This window comes from Eptesicus fuscus, chromosome 8 (genome assembly GCF_027574615.1).
Source record: "Eptesicus fuscus isolate TK198812 chromosome 8, DD_ASM_mEF_20220401, whole genome shotgun sequence".
Taxonomy (NCBI): domain Eukaryota; kingdom Metazoa; phylum Chordata; class Mammalia; order Chiroptera; family Vespertilionidae; genus Eptesicus; species Eptesicus fuscus.
The window spans coordinates 96,473,929-96,488,159 of NC_072480.1; the positions used below are offsets into that span (position 1 = coordinate 96,473,929).

Genomic DNA, 14,231 nt, shown 5'->3' on the forward strand with positions numbered 1-14,231 from the left:
TTGTTGTGGTGGTAAAAGTTACATAACAGACAGCTTAGCATGACAGTCATCTTTATACCATCCAGGGGCGATCAGTGCACTGACAAAGTTATGCAGCCCTCCGCACCATCCATCTCCAGAACTTTTCCATCATCTCAAACAGAAACTCTGTACATGCATGAACAAGAATCCCGCCTCCCTCAGCCCCCGGCAACCACCCTTCTGCTCTCTTTCTCTATGCATTCGACTAGGAACCACATGTAAGTGGAATCACACAATATTTGTCCTTTTCTGACTGGCTTATTCCACTTGCCCGAATGTTTTCCAGCTTCATCCATGTTGTAGCATGTGTCAAAGCCTCATTATTTTTGAGACAATAATATTTCACCATTTTCTTTATCCATTCATCTGTTGATGGGCACTTGGGTTGTTATTATCATCTGGCTATTGTGAATCATGCTGTAGTTAACGTTAGTGTCAAAGTATCTGTTTGAGTCCCTGCTTGCAGTTCTTTTAATCCAGTGGATCATATGGTAATTCTACGTGTAGTATGTTGAGGAATCCCCAAACTGGTTTCCACAGTGGCTGTACCAGTTACATTCCCATCAGTAATGCTCCATATTCTCGCCACAACTTGTTATTTCCTCAAGGTGATACCTCATTGTGATTTTTATTTTTATTTCTCTAAGAGCCAGTGATATTGAGCATCTTTTCATTTGCGTCTTGGCAGTTATATGTCTTTGGAGAAATGTCTATTCCAGTTCTTTGTCCATTTTTGAATTTAGTATTTGGGTTCTTGGTTGTTGAGTTGTAGGACTGAGTCATTCTTTTTGTGGGTTCCAAAATGACATGCTGGTGTGGCCTGGAAAACGGACAGTTCTCCCGCATTACAGTATATGAAGCGTGCGGCTCAAAACCATGGTTACAATTTTGAGATATGGTAAGGCTGACAGAGCACTGCAGAGGGGTTAGATGGTACTGCAGGAAGGAAGTCAGCGTGGGAGGGAAAATGGGAAGTCACAGAATATCAGAACTGGACGTTTCCTTAGAGGTTATCGTCAGCTCCTCCATTTCTTCAGCTGGAGAAATCAGGTATCCGGCCCGCGGTCACGGGTCCAGAGTACGTGCCCGGTATGTGTTGTTGAGCTAACTCTGTAGTAAAGGATTAATTTTTTTCTGTTCTGATTGATTTTTTTCCTAAAGTTTTTAGCAGTGCTTGAATATGGGAGTGAATTAATTATAACAGCTGCTCACCTGGTTCCTTCAACACCCGGGGCTCATGGAAGACACTCCAGGCTTGATCACTTTTGTGGTGTTAGAATACAGTGAGTAAAAATGGCCTCCATGGCCTCTGGGGTCAGGAGAATTTACACGTAATACGTTCAGTAATAGTTCAGTACTGTTACATGAGTGGATGCAAAACATTTATTGCTGTAAAAACAGATCTGTTAATTGAAATCAATAGAAGCACTTGTGTATTTTTTGTGAATTATCAACAGAATGAGAAACCATTTATCTGCTTTGATAAGAGCTGTGGTAGATGAAGAAATTCAGTGAACTATCACAGCTTCCCAGTAGCGAATTGATTATTGCTTTACTGCACAGTCTTCTCAACTTTTTCATTTCACTCAATCCTTTTGAAAAGTTGGTCTTTACTGAATAATACAGCCCGGCCAGATAGCATGGGTTCTAACTAAGAGTGAGTTATAAGTAATTGGGAAGGAGGTACATATTGTCTGTGTTTGATAGAAGGCAGTATGGTAGGAGGAATTACAAAAACGTGTATTCCCTTCAGGCTCGGGGCCAAAGCTTGAAAAAAGATCCTTAAAATTGGCCTCAAGTACAGGTAAGAGAATGACGAAATTAAGCTGAAGACTTCTTCCTGCGAACAAATATATATATATATATTTTCAAATATATCTTTATTGATTTCAGAGAGGAAGGGAGAGAGAGATAGAAACATCAATGATGAGAGAGATCGGCTGCCTCCTGCACGCCCCCACAGGGGATCAAGCCCGAAACCTGAGCAGGTGCCCTGACCGGGATGTAACTGTGGCCTCCTGGTCCACAGGTCGATGCTCAGCCACTGAGTCACGCCGGCCCAGGCTGCAAACAAATATTTTAAAGAAGACTCTCAGGAGGATTAATCCCTTCTGCAGACATTGTTGAGCTGCTGTGGGTGAAGCCTGGGCTGTGGAGATGGAAAGTTGAACATCTCCTGTTCTCCTACCGCTTAGCTAGACGGGCAGGCAGGTAAAGACTCATCTGTAGACAGAGAGAGAATGAAACATGTGCTTAATAGAAGCACCGCAAGGAAAAGGCTGCGGGAGGGGAGGGGAAGGAGGGGTATCTGTGACCAGAGAAATGGGGATGCGCCACCCACCATGAGAAGGAGCGAGCGTCCCTCGGGGCCAGCGGGGTGAGCCCGGCATCTTCTGTTGAAAGAACAGCGGGAGCAGAGGGTGAAGGGGTGACAACCCCTTCCTCTCTGGGGCAGGGAGAGCTCTGGTGCGGCGGGAGCAGTGTCAGAGGGGGTTCCTGGTGGCCCCCCAACTTCCTTCCGGGCACATGACCCTGTGTTTACCAGCAAGGAAGGCCTTGGTGCTGAGGGTGGAGCAGGCTTGGGGAGGAGCTGGTTCCTGCGGCTTGGAACCTTCCCCCCTTACCTTTTAGAACAGGGTTGCTGATGGCTGTCAGCAGGTGGGGGTGGCAGAGCTGTGTTAGGGGGAGCTGTCGGGGTGTGCCTTGTCTCGCAGGGGCACGATGGCTGAGCTGTGATGATAACCAGGCCTGGCCTGGCCGGGCTTTCACACGTTCCTGAGAGGAAGTGATGCGCAGGCACAGCAGTGTTTTCGTCCTCTCCTGGGTTGGTTTGTGTTTGGATTTGGTTCATAGGGGGAAGTGATCACGAACAGGTTTGCAGTTCTCAAGTGAGGTGGCGATGGGGACCGCTGTCTTGAATCCCGAGGAGAAACCCCAGTCAGGGAGCCAGGAGACTGGCACGGAGCCCCGCAGCCACGCCTTCGCACAGCAGGCACTTAGGACAGGGCGTCCTGGTGGCTCCGGTCTTGGGGCATCTCGGCCTGTGGGGTGCGGAGGCTCCTCCCTGCCCGGCAGGGGGCGCGCTTGGCAGCTTCTCGGAGTGACCCCCTGGGAGGGCTGGTGTGCGGAGCCTTCGGGTCACGCCTAAGCTACAGGGACTCAGGAAGCCCAGGGCAGCCGGGGGCAGCCCCAGGGCTGAGAACGCCGCCCCCTCGGTGCGGGGGCTGTAATACGTGGCCATCTGGCCGCGCTGGTCGCATTCATTGGGTATTTGCTGGGCTCTTCACTTCATGGTAGGGATACGGTTTGAAGGCCTGATTCAAAGGCCCTGCATGGTTCTTTGCTGTGTTTCAATATATCACGCTGTACACCTGTGACCAGTGACTGCCTTTTGGACCCCGTTACACGTTCCGGAGCGCCCGCTCCTTATGTGAGGGCTCGGCAGTGCCCAGGACTCAGTGCGTGCTGGCTGAGTTACGTTCTGATGACGGACCGCGTCCTCCATTTGTTGTGCCCTGTCCAGACATAGACCCATCCGTGTGCCTTGGAGCCAACAGGGCCCACGCGCTGTGTTTGCCAGGGAGGGGCAGGGCCAGAGAGCAGGTGGAGGCTCATGGGCCAGGCTTGGTGAGCCCTGGGCTGCCACCAGCACCGGCCGCCTGTGGAGGGGCAAGGACAGGTGGCTCTCGGTGGTTAGCAAGTCCCAGTCAGGCTGTGTCTCTGCCACACGCAACCATTTCCCAGGGGCACAGCTGCTGGTGTTACTAACAAGTAGCTCACACGCCTCCACACCCCCTCCCGCGCCCTGTGGTGCTCTTACTTCTGTTTGGAAGGTCTTTCCTTCTCATCCACCTGAGGATCTCTTACCTTTCCAGGGCCGGTTCACATGCCCCCTCTTCTTTGAAGTCTTCCAGAATTCTCACTCTCCTTGGGCTTTTATATAATAGTATAGTTACCCCCCCCTTCCCCCGAAATTCCTTCCAAAAATCCCCCTGTATAAAACCCAGGTTCGCATGCATTGGGAGGCTAATGAAATGGTGGGGGTGAGTCTGATGCAGAGAACGAACCCAGAACCAGTTGTGTGGAGCGCCTTTGTTCAGGGTGCTTGGGGTGCATTGAGCCATAAAGTGCGTTGTTGGAGTTTTATCCCCCTCCGTGTGTGCCTCCAGTGTCAGCTTCAGGACACGGCACCTTGTGTCTGAGCGGCTGTTCACCGCCCGGCAGACCTTGGAGGAGAGAGTTCACGTCCCCATCCTTGTACCCCTCCCCCTGAGTTCTTCCCAGTGCTTGGCACAGTACTTAGCTCAACAAGATGTTTTTTAAAATATCCTCACCCAAGGGTATTTTCCCATTGATTTTTAGAGAAAGTGGAAAAGAGAGGGAAAGACAGAGAGAAACATCGATGTGAGAGAAACATGTCAATTGGTTGCCTCCCGCACGAGCCCCAACCAGGGTCCGGGCCGGGGAGGAGCCTGCCACCGAGGTGCCTGCCCTTGACTGGAATCGAACCCGGGACCCTTTGGTCCACAGGCTGATGCTCTATCCACTGAGCCAAACTGCCTAGGGCTCAACAAGATTTTTTGAATGAGATAGTGAAAACGTATAATTCAAAAGTTTGTTCTTATCCTTAGCTTGATTCACCTGGGAAATGTCTGGACAGAAGTACATTTATTCTTTCCTTGGTTGCATGTTTTTTGCAATCATTTCCCCTTGCTTGTTTATCATAATAAGTCAGGCAAGGCGTCCTCAAACTACGGCCCTCGGGCCACATGCGGGTGTTTTTGCCGTTTTGTTTTTTTACTTCAAAATAAGATATGTGCAGTGTGCATAGGCATTTGTTCATAGTTTTTTTTAAACTATAGTCCGGCCCTCCAACGGTCTGAGGGACAGTGAAGTGGCCCCCTGTTTAAAAAGTTTGAGGATCCCTGTAATAAGTTGTATCCATCACAACATACAGTTCGTATCTCTGCCTTTTCTCCACCATACCCCGCCCCCAGTGGGTACTATGGGAGACATCCACCCCCCTCCTTAATAATTACTGCATATGATGGGCAAGGTACCGTGCTTGATGTTTTGGGAAGTTTAAAGATGAATAAGATGGGATTCCTGCTCGCAAGGACTTTGCACAGAGATATGCTCTGAGCTTCGGTTGTTTGAAGGTGGAAGGCATCAGAGGCACGAGAAGTCAGACGGGATGGGGCGGGGAACCCAGCGTCTGCTCAGCGGGTGTGGTGGGGCCCCTGGAGGATTTTGAATCGGGTGACTGCGATGTTTGGGAAGATGAACCCGGCCAGCAGGATGCAGAGTGGGGACGAGGCTCATATTCCGGGAGGTGGCCGTGGGCACCCTCCTCCTCCTCGGCCTGGAGCCTGGGCGGCCCGCTCCGTCATTCGGTGCAGCACGGCTCTCCTATTTGACGTTTCCTCGTGGAAGTCGTCGGGGAGACCAAAGCCGTCGTCTCCCACTTTCCCTCCTCACACACCCTGCCCTTCAGGTCTCTCACGGGAGCGTTGCCAGGTTGTTATGAAGGTGTCTTTAGAGACGAGGAGACTACGATGTGGAGGAGATGAGAGGTGGTGAGTGGGGAGGTTGGAGACCAGGTGTGCTGGACACCAAGCCTGAGCTCTCTCCAGCACCGTCTGCTTCAACAGGGACGGGGGAGGAAAGGAAACTGTGGTCCAGAAAGGGCTGGCAGAGGGGGTGGGGGCGGGGGGGGGGGATAGTGAGAATACAGTGGGCGCCAAATCCAGTGTCCAGGTACTGTCGGAACTAGTTTAGCCGCGGGACGTACCTTCTAAGAGTATTTGAAGACGGTTGTGCGGTGTGCGGAGGAGAGACACGGGCCTTGCCTCAGACGTGTTCCTGTGCTCGGGGTGGGTAGCAGTGTTCGCTCTTTTCCGGTTGGACTTCTTTGCCTAAGTGTCTAGTTTGTGTGTTGGATTTCGGCCTGATTTGCATATAGAGAGTTGAATTGGATGCTGAGTAATAATAACAACAGGAATCTTCCGTAGCCCTTTTTTTTTTGAGAGGTTCCTGGCAGAGGGGACTCAGAGGAAATCCCCAAAGGATCAGTGGCGGCAGCAGCAGGAAGGCGGCTTCGGGCACGGCCTGTGGCTCCCTCACTCTCGCCGGGGAAAAGCCAGGCAGTCCCCTTCCCGGTCAGCCTTCCTCCGAGCACGTCCTCCCCAGGCGGCCGTCTTCGGGGGGAGGCAGAAGGCGCCCGTCGTGGGTTTGAAAGCAGACGGCAGCACACAGTCTGGTCATTTTATGCAACAGGCTTTCCTGGCAGGTGCCCGTGTGCTGGCCCTCCTCACAGTCTGTGCCCTTTGACGTTTCAAACTCAAGCCCTGAAGGCATGGCCCCCGCCTCTCTCCCTGTCCCCTCGTCTTCTCGTCCCCTCGTCTTCTCGGTGTTCCTGGCGGACAGTCGCACCCTTTGCAGGCCTGAGGGTGTGGACAGGAGGTGGGAGGGATGCAGCGACTTGGGTGACATGCACGACGCAGGCGATTCAGGTCCTGCCCTCCGCGCACACGCACCGTCCTGTTTACCGTTCCCCACGCTCCCCCGGCTCCCCGGCGTCCTTGAGGACGAAGGCGACTTCTCCGGCGTTCAGACTGCCGGCTTGGATGGGTGGTCCAGGGATGCCCACCTCTTCGTGGGAAGAGGGGCAGGTTGACGTGACCCCTCCCTCCACTCCGCCGGGAGGCTGGGCCTTTCCGCCTTGGCTGTACTCTGGACCGGCCCAGGCGGTGCTCGGAGGACATGCTGATTCAGGGAGAGCCGGGCCGCTCCCTCTCCCGTTTTCCATCTGGGAAGGCTGGAACCTGCCGTGGGAGCCCGGGCCCATATGCTTTGAAATCTGTGCGTGGTTCTTGCTTTGCTGAATTGCAGAATCCGATGCCATCCAGGTCCTGGGGTCCCAGCATGATTTCAAATGTATGAAATGTGTTTAAAAGCCAGTCCACCCTTTTAGGTTCTTACTACCTTCCATGAAGTCTTCTAGAAAATACTCCTTTAAAAGGCGATGGAGTAAAAAAAAAAAAATGCTGTTAGATTTTCATAACTGAAGTATATCTGGAAAGTAATTTATCTGTGCAACTTCCTAAGGCGTTCTCATCTTGTTTTTTTTTTATAAGACAGAATATTACATTTGTAATATTACAACATACTGAATGATCATTGAATACCTTTTTTTTTTTTTTTAAGAAAACATGCATCACACAGGATTGCTTGGGGAACATTCCTAGAAGGGGTACGGCTGGGTCAAAGGATGCCATCTAACACCTTCGACACCTGTCTCCCAGCTGCTGTCTGGGAAGGTTGTACTTGCTTATACTCCATAGCACCTGTGAGATAGAAGGCACCCCCCCCCCCCCCCAGCTCTTTGACCCTCATCTAACCTCGCAAAGCCCCATGGGAACAGAGAGGGCCAGTAACCTGCCCGAGGTCACACTGCTAAGTGCTGGCGCTGGGATTTGGCCCCACAGCTGGCTGCACAGCCCCACTGTCGCCTTCTCTGCTGTCACTCCCATGCCGCCGCCGGTCTGAGGAAATGGACCCAGACTCTTTCCTCCTTCTGGGAGACCCTGGGGATGGGCTTGACCTCTTTAACCCTCCTTCTCGTTTCATCCGATGGGGGCAGCGGATTTTCCGGAGGCACAGCCTTAGGTCTCTGCATTCCTTAGGCAACTCGGAAAGTGTTCTCCGACAAGCACGGTCCCTTTGCCTGGTCCCGTCCTGCTGGCTGCGGGCTAGGCAGGGGAGGGGACAGCGTGACATCATTTATCTTTAAGACTCTCCCTGCCTCAGTCCCTGAGGTGTTGCTGGGACCCAGGCCTGGTCAGGGTCTCCCGGGGTCAGGGGGTCAAATAGAGGTGTGGAGACTTAACAGAGCTTTGCTTAGGAATTTCAGCTTTTAAACCCATGCTTATCTTCGCTGCTGAAATCACTAAAAAAAAAAAAAAAAATAGTGTTTTCATCAGTGCAGCCCTGAGGTCACACAGGGTCAGAAGACTTCCGCTTTTAGGAAAAGCCCCAGACAGCTCGCTTAGCTCCTAGTTCCATCCTCGGCGGTGGGGCGTTTGCACTGTGAGCTTCCCCTCCCCCAGAACAAAGACCCCGCCAGCAGAAGGTGTGTTGGGAAATGCCCCTGCACGTCCGCATGTCCCGTCAGCAGGCCCGGGGACTTTGACACTCGTGTTCCCCGAAATGTTCGGAACACGCGTTCCCAACACGAGGAAGCGCCGGCCAGAACCGGGGCGCTGTCCAAGGAGAGCTTGGAAACGCGCCAGTTTTCTCGCACGTTCCTGTGTGAGGACCCGGAGGGCACGCTCTGTCCCCGGGAGGTGCCGGCCTGTTCGCGGACACCTGCTCTCAGATAACGGAGCTCCCGGGTGGGCGGGCGGGCGGGCGGAGAGTCGGCTCTGGCGCAGACCCAGCCGCAGCTTCCTGCTCTTAAGGCAGGACAAGTCGTACCCACCTGACGGGGCGATTGTGAGGGTTAAAGAGATCGAGTATCTAAAACACAGCTTGCTACCAGGGGCTTCTGTAAACAGCCATTGACATCATCACCCCACACCGCCCTTAGCTCCCGAGGCATCGGGGGCCGTTGGTGTGTTTTTGGAGGCAAGGTTTGACATTTTTATGCATCTGTTTACAAACAGTTCTGTTCAGCGCATGCGGATGTAAACGCTGGCCTAAGTGCCGGGGGCATTGGGGAGGGAAGGTGGAGGGAAGGTGGAGCCTGGGGCTCCCTCCCCTGGACCGTCCTTGGCCTCGAGTGTTTTCTTCCTGCACACGGCCAGGCGTGCGACCCCGTGTCCCAGCACCTAAGCAGGTCAGTGTGCGTGACACTCCTCCCATCCTTTGCCCTCACGCGTTTGCCCTCTCATGCAGAGCTATAGTAAGTGATAAGGAAAGGGAGGAGGTACGCTTTCCAGAAGGTTCCTTGAGTGCATCTGCCTTTGGGCCTCCACAGGTAGTTTTTTTTGTTCCATGTCACAGTTTCCAGAGAGCAGTCGGGCTTCTGTGAACCGGGAGAGTGGCTCGGGGACCCACCTCCGAGGATGGCATAGTTCTCGCTCATTCTGCATGAACAGCAATAAACTAGCTCAGTTTAACTGACACTCATGAAAGTGTTCTTTGTAATAAATTTAATTCTTTTTTAAAATCCTCACCCGAGGATGTGTTTATTGAATTTAGAGAGAGAAGAAGGCAGAGAGACAGATAGAAACATCTGTGGGCTGTCTCCTGTGTATGTCCCAACCTGGGTATGTGCCCTGACCGGGAATCGAACCCCCAACCTTTTCGGTGAGCGGGATGATGCTCCAACCAGCTGAGCCACCTGGCTGGCGCTAAATTTAATTTTTGAACTAAAATTTAAAATGTCAGAAGAGAAGGAATAGTGTCATTGTAAAGGAACCTTAGGGAAGATATTTAAAAGAAGTTTTGAGTCTTATTGAAAGCTTTTCTTACTTTATAAGTAAATATTTTATGTATTAGATTGGTAAAGTAAAACACACACTTTGCTAGGCAGACCTAATTTTAAGTCAATAATAATTTTTAAATGGCAACTTAGGATTTCAAATTTTGTGAAAATATTAAGCAAAAGTATTTCCCCACTCTCTAATATGCAAATGCAGTTTGCATGCAAGCCGTTCCATTTCAGGACTATAAAGGTGCTGTTAATCGATTCGATAATTTAAACATTGTGTGCGCCAGGTTAATTTATAATGTGAGCACAATTTAAGGAAGAAGAGGCTGATTTTCTTGTATGACACGGGAACAGTGATATTTTCTCAGGACAGAAATAACTTGAAATCAATTACGGATCCCAGGTCCCTCATTTGCAACCCAAATAGCTCTGAAAACTGAGAATTTCTGCTGTGACTCACTGGGCAGAGTAGCCAGCCCTGAAACGGCATAAAGCTATTCATAGAGTTTGCTAATCCAGTCAGTGTGACTGTTCACGTTTTACAGCAGAAATACTACTGCGTTGGTTAAGTGGTTGTGATGGCTGGGAGCGTTATGTTTTAGATGGTATGTGCACCGTATTATCTCCCTAAAATCCAGAAAGTTCTGAGTTCTGAAACACATCTGGTCCAAGCCTTTTCAATAAGAGACACTGTCTCCTGGAACAGGGGAGCCTCACGTCTGGTCTCCCCAGGGACGGTCCCTCTTTACACGCACTCAGAGGCAAGTGTAACTATTCACCAGGCCCCGTTCACGCCCGGAGGTGGTCCGTGTGGATGCGGTCGCCACGCGCACCTGTTGACTTCTTCTTGGGAATGGCAGCCCCGTGTTGGTGAGCATCAGTACTTTCCGAGTGAATGCTCATAGGCAAAGCTTTCAGGTGAACAAGTTCCAGATGATGTCTTGAAAACCCACAACAATAGGAAGCATTGCTTATGAGAAGTAATTGTTAAAATGTGTACCCCACTGCTTTCTTAGAATCCCCACGGCGTTGCTACATACCTTTTCTGTTTTATGGGCAAATAAATGATCATGCTCCTCATCGTAACTGCTCTTCCTAGGCTGCGGGGTCCCTCTGGGCTCCCCCTCTGACTATCATGGTGCCGGCGTGCACGGTCAGCTCCCAGTTTCTTAGGCCAGGCTCTCCAGGCCCTGGGAACCGAGGGGGAACAGGCAGAATTGGTCTGGGGCCTCTGGAGGTGAGCGTCTAGTGAGGCCTGGCCTGGCTCGGCCTGGTGGAGGAAGGAGGCGGTTTGGAAGCTAAGACCTGAAGAATGTAATTAGCCAGTGAAAGGGGACATTCCTGAGCCTAAGGACAATAATAGGTGCAGACACTCTGGCCCGGATCGCAGGCTGGAGGTCTGGGAGGAAGGACGTGGAGGAAGGACGCGGCGGACCGCAGTGGGCGTCGGGCAGGCCATATCTGTGCTGTTGACTCCGTGCTCCGGCTGCAGGCCCATCACAGATCGGGGTTGGGGTGGGGAGGGCCCTCAGAGTAGCTCTTGGGTGCGGCTGTGTTGAAGGAAGGGATTGTTCCTGACCCGCTGGTTTCACTTTCCATTCTGACAGTGTCCTAGCGGCTCTGGGAGAATGTAAATATGGGCGCCGTGTCCTCGGAGGCCAAGGCGGCTGAGATCTTCAGCCGAGTCAGAGCGAGGGCAGCTGCAGGGTGCTCAGGCCCCGGATTCTACAAGTTGAGGGAAAGCTGTCGATGAGAAACAAAAAGCAAAACCCCTGACTCATGGGGCCCGTTTCTGAGCCAAGCTCTTGAAAGGCGCTGGCAGTGGGAATGTTGTCCTGGAAGAAAAGGAAACTGCTGGGAGTGCCAGTGTGGAGCTCTGGGGACAGCTGGGGGCTGGCCTGGCGTGCCCTGCGGAGGACACCGTGGCGGGGCCTCTGACGGCTCAATATCCAATCAGTGTGGTCCGGGGCCGCCCAGGGATGGCGCTCCTAACTTTTTTTTTTTTTTTATTATTGTGGTAAAATACACATCCGTAAAATTTGCCATCTTAATCCTTTCAGTAGTTCTTTTTTTTTTTTTTAAATACATTTTAGCCGGAACCAGTTTGGCTCAGTGGATAGAGCGTCGGCCTGCGGACTGAAGGGTCCCAGGTTCGATTCTGGTCAAGGGCACGTACCTTGGTTGCGGGCACGTCCCCAGTGGGGGGGTGTGCAGGAGGCGGCTGATCGATGTTTCTCTCTCATCGATGTTTCTAACTCTCTGTCCCTCTCAATTCCTCTCTGTAGAAAATTAATGAAATATATTTTAAAAAAATACATTTTATTGATTTTTTACAGAGAGGAAGGGAGAGGGATAGAGAGTTAGAAACATCGATGAGAGAGAAACATCCATCAGCTGCCTCCTGCACACTCCCTCTTGGGGATGTGCCCGCAACCAAGGCACATGCCCTTGACCGGAATCGAACCTGGGACCCTTCATTCCGCAGGCCGACGCTCTATCCACTGAGCCAAACCGGTCAGGGCTCAGTAGTTCTTTTTTAAAAATTAAATTTATCTGGGTGACATCGGTTAGTAGGATTATGTAGGTTTCAGGTGCATGATTCTGTGATACATCATCTGTACCTTCAGAGAGTAACTTGCCCTGTGTGTTCACCACCCGGAGTGAAATCTTCTTCCGTCACCATATCTTTGACCCCCTTTACCCTTTACGACTCCTCCCCTCTGGTAACCACCACACTGTGGTCTGTGTCTGTGAGTTTTGTTGGTTCGTCTTGTTTGTGACAACACGGGTGCATCTTGAGAACATCCTGCCCACTCCTTTCCTTTGCTCTAACTTAACCTGTGAGGCGAGGCAATGCACTTGGTAACCACCTTGTGCCTTACGACTTAAAGAACTTCCATGAAATATAAGCACAGACGTTGGACTGGAGGTAAGCTCTGATGCTTAAATCCATCGGAGGGCCGTCTTCCAAACACACCGGCGAGCCTTTTGGTCGCCTCACTCTGTTTTCTACGCCGCCTGCCATGGAAACCAACTGGGGAGCGTCCCTCCTGACCTTCCCGGGGGGGGGGGGGGGGTGAAGTGTGGCGGCGCCCAGCTCAGTGAGTTGTTGCTGGCCTGCGCTGCCCCACGTGGATGGAGGGACATGGTGATGGGAGCGTGTACTTGATTCAGCCGTGGTGCCTGGGTCAAGAAGACTGCCAGCTGTGGAACTGAGTGCCACAAGGGGAATTCTCCCGCGTGTGCTGTGTTCTCAGAAAGGCCGCCATTCCCCTCTGGACTCTGTACATCACCTGCGTACTTGGTTAATGTCTTTCCCTCCGAGTCTTTTTCTTTGCAGCTACTTTCAGACTTACACCAGAGTTGCAAAAATAGTACAAGTAATTATTTTTTCTGAACCTTCGGAGAGTAACTTGCCAACATGATGTCCCATCACCCCTGAATACCTGAGTGTATCTTTCCTGCAGTCCGGGGCCCTCTCCAGCGTGACCACAATGTGACCGCCACAGCCGGGCAGTGGCATTGGGGCCGCCGGAGCCCCAGGCCCCGTGCAGGTTGGCCGGGTGTCTCACTGATGCCCCTCGGCACAGGAATCCGAGTCAGGCTCAGGTGTCATGCCTCTTTAATCTCCTTAATTCCCATGGGTTTGACTTTTTCTTTTTACATATTTTTATCGTTTTCAGAGATGAAGGAAGAGAGAGAGAGAGAGAGAGAGAGAGAGAGAGAGAGAGAGAGAGAGAGAAACATCAGGAGAGAGAATCATTGATTGGCTGCCTCCTGGACGCTCACACTGGGGATCTAACACGAAACCTGGGCATGTGCCCTGACCAGGAATCGAACCACGACCTCCTGGTTCATAGGTTGACACTCAAGCACTGAGCCACGCTGGCCCGGTGGGTTCGACGTTTTTGACAGTGACAGGCCAGGTGTCTTGTAGCATGTCCGTCGGTTTGGGTTTGCTGGTGGCTTCCTCGTGATTAGATCGGGGCTATTTATTTCCTGTGAGAATACCACAGAGCGAAGCTCCGTTCTTACTGCATCCTCTCAGGGGTACATGACTTTGCCTTGTTCTTTTATTGGCGAAGTTCTTTCGATCATTTGATTAAGGAGGCATCTGTCAGGCTTCTCCATTGTAAAGCCGCTCTTTTCCCCTTTGTAATAAGAAATATTTTGTGCGAGGTACTTTGAGACGCTGTAGGTGGCCCATTTCCCATCAACCTTTCACCCGCTGATCTTGGCGGCCATTGATGTTTCCTGGCTGAATAATTACTCTTTGATAGCTGCCAAATGGCGATCTAGTTCAGTCATCTTCCCACACTTACTTGTTGGCGTTCTACTTTATGGAGAAGCTTTCTCATCTCCCTGTTTATTTTTTCACAGGTCCCTGTTTTGGTCAGCGGGCTGTAACATCTTTTTATCATTATTTGGATGCTCAGATGGTCTCCGATCTGGCCAGTGGGAGCCCTTTACCTTGGCTGCTATGTCCTCCTGATGTTTTCCCAGCATGCTTTGAGCACCTCCTTGCTTTCTGCCCCCCCTTCCCCGACATGGTTCAGGCCCATCTTCTGCTTTCCCTGCTCTAGCCCTGGAGTCAGCCATTTTCCCAAGAAGCCCCTATGCCTTCCGTGGAGAATGGAATTTAGAAACTAAGACTTGGGCCCGGCTTTGCTCATCACCATTAGAAAATGGCTTCCCCCGTCCCTCTGCGTGGACAGGGTCAGGGAGTATGTGCTCTTCAGACATATACTTACACAGACACGTACTTTTTTGTGCCTAT

General features: G+C 51.5%; 1 protein-coding gene across 2 annotated transcripts in view; it reads left to right on the forward strand.

Annotated features, from left to right (window-relative positions):
* The window catches only part of IRF2 (interferon regulatory factor 2), a 75,813-nt gene that overhangs the window by 12,340 nt on the left and 49,242 nt on the right, over window positions 1-14,231 (forward strand). Inside the window, exon 1 of one of the 2 annotated variants that reach the window (XM_054720147.1) lies at window positions 1,067-1,110. The exons of the other annotated variant lie outside the window; for it this stretch is intronic. The gene's annotated coding sequence lies outside the window, so the exon portion shown is untranslated. Of the gene's footprint in view, window positions 1-1,066; window positions 1,111-14,231 lie in introns of those variants that run through there. 2 annotated transcript variants of the gene reach the window in all.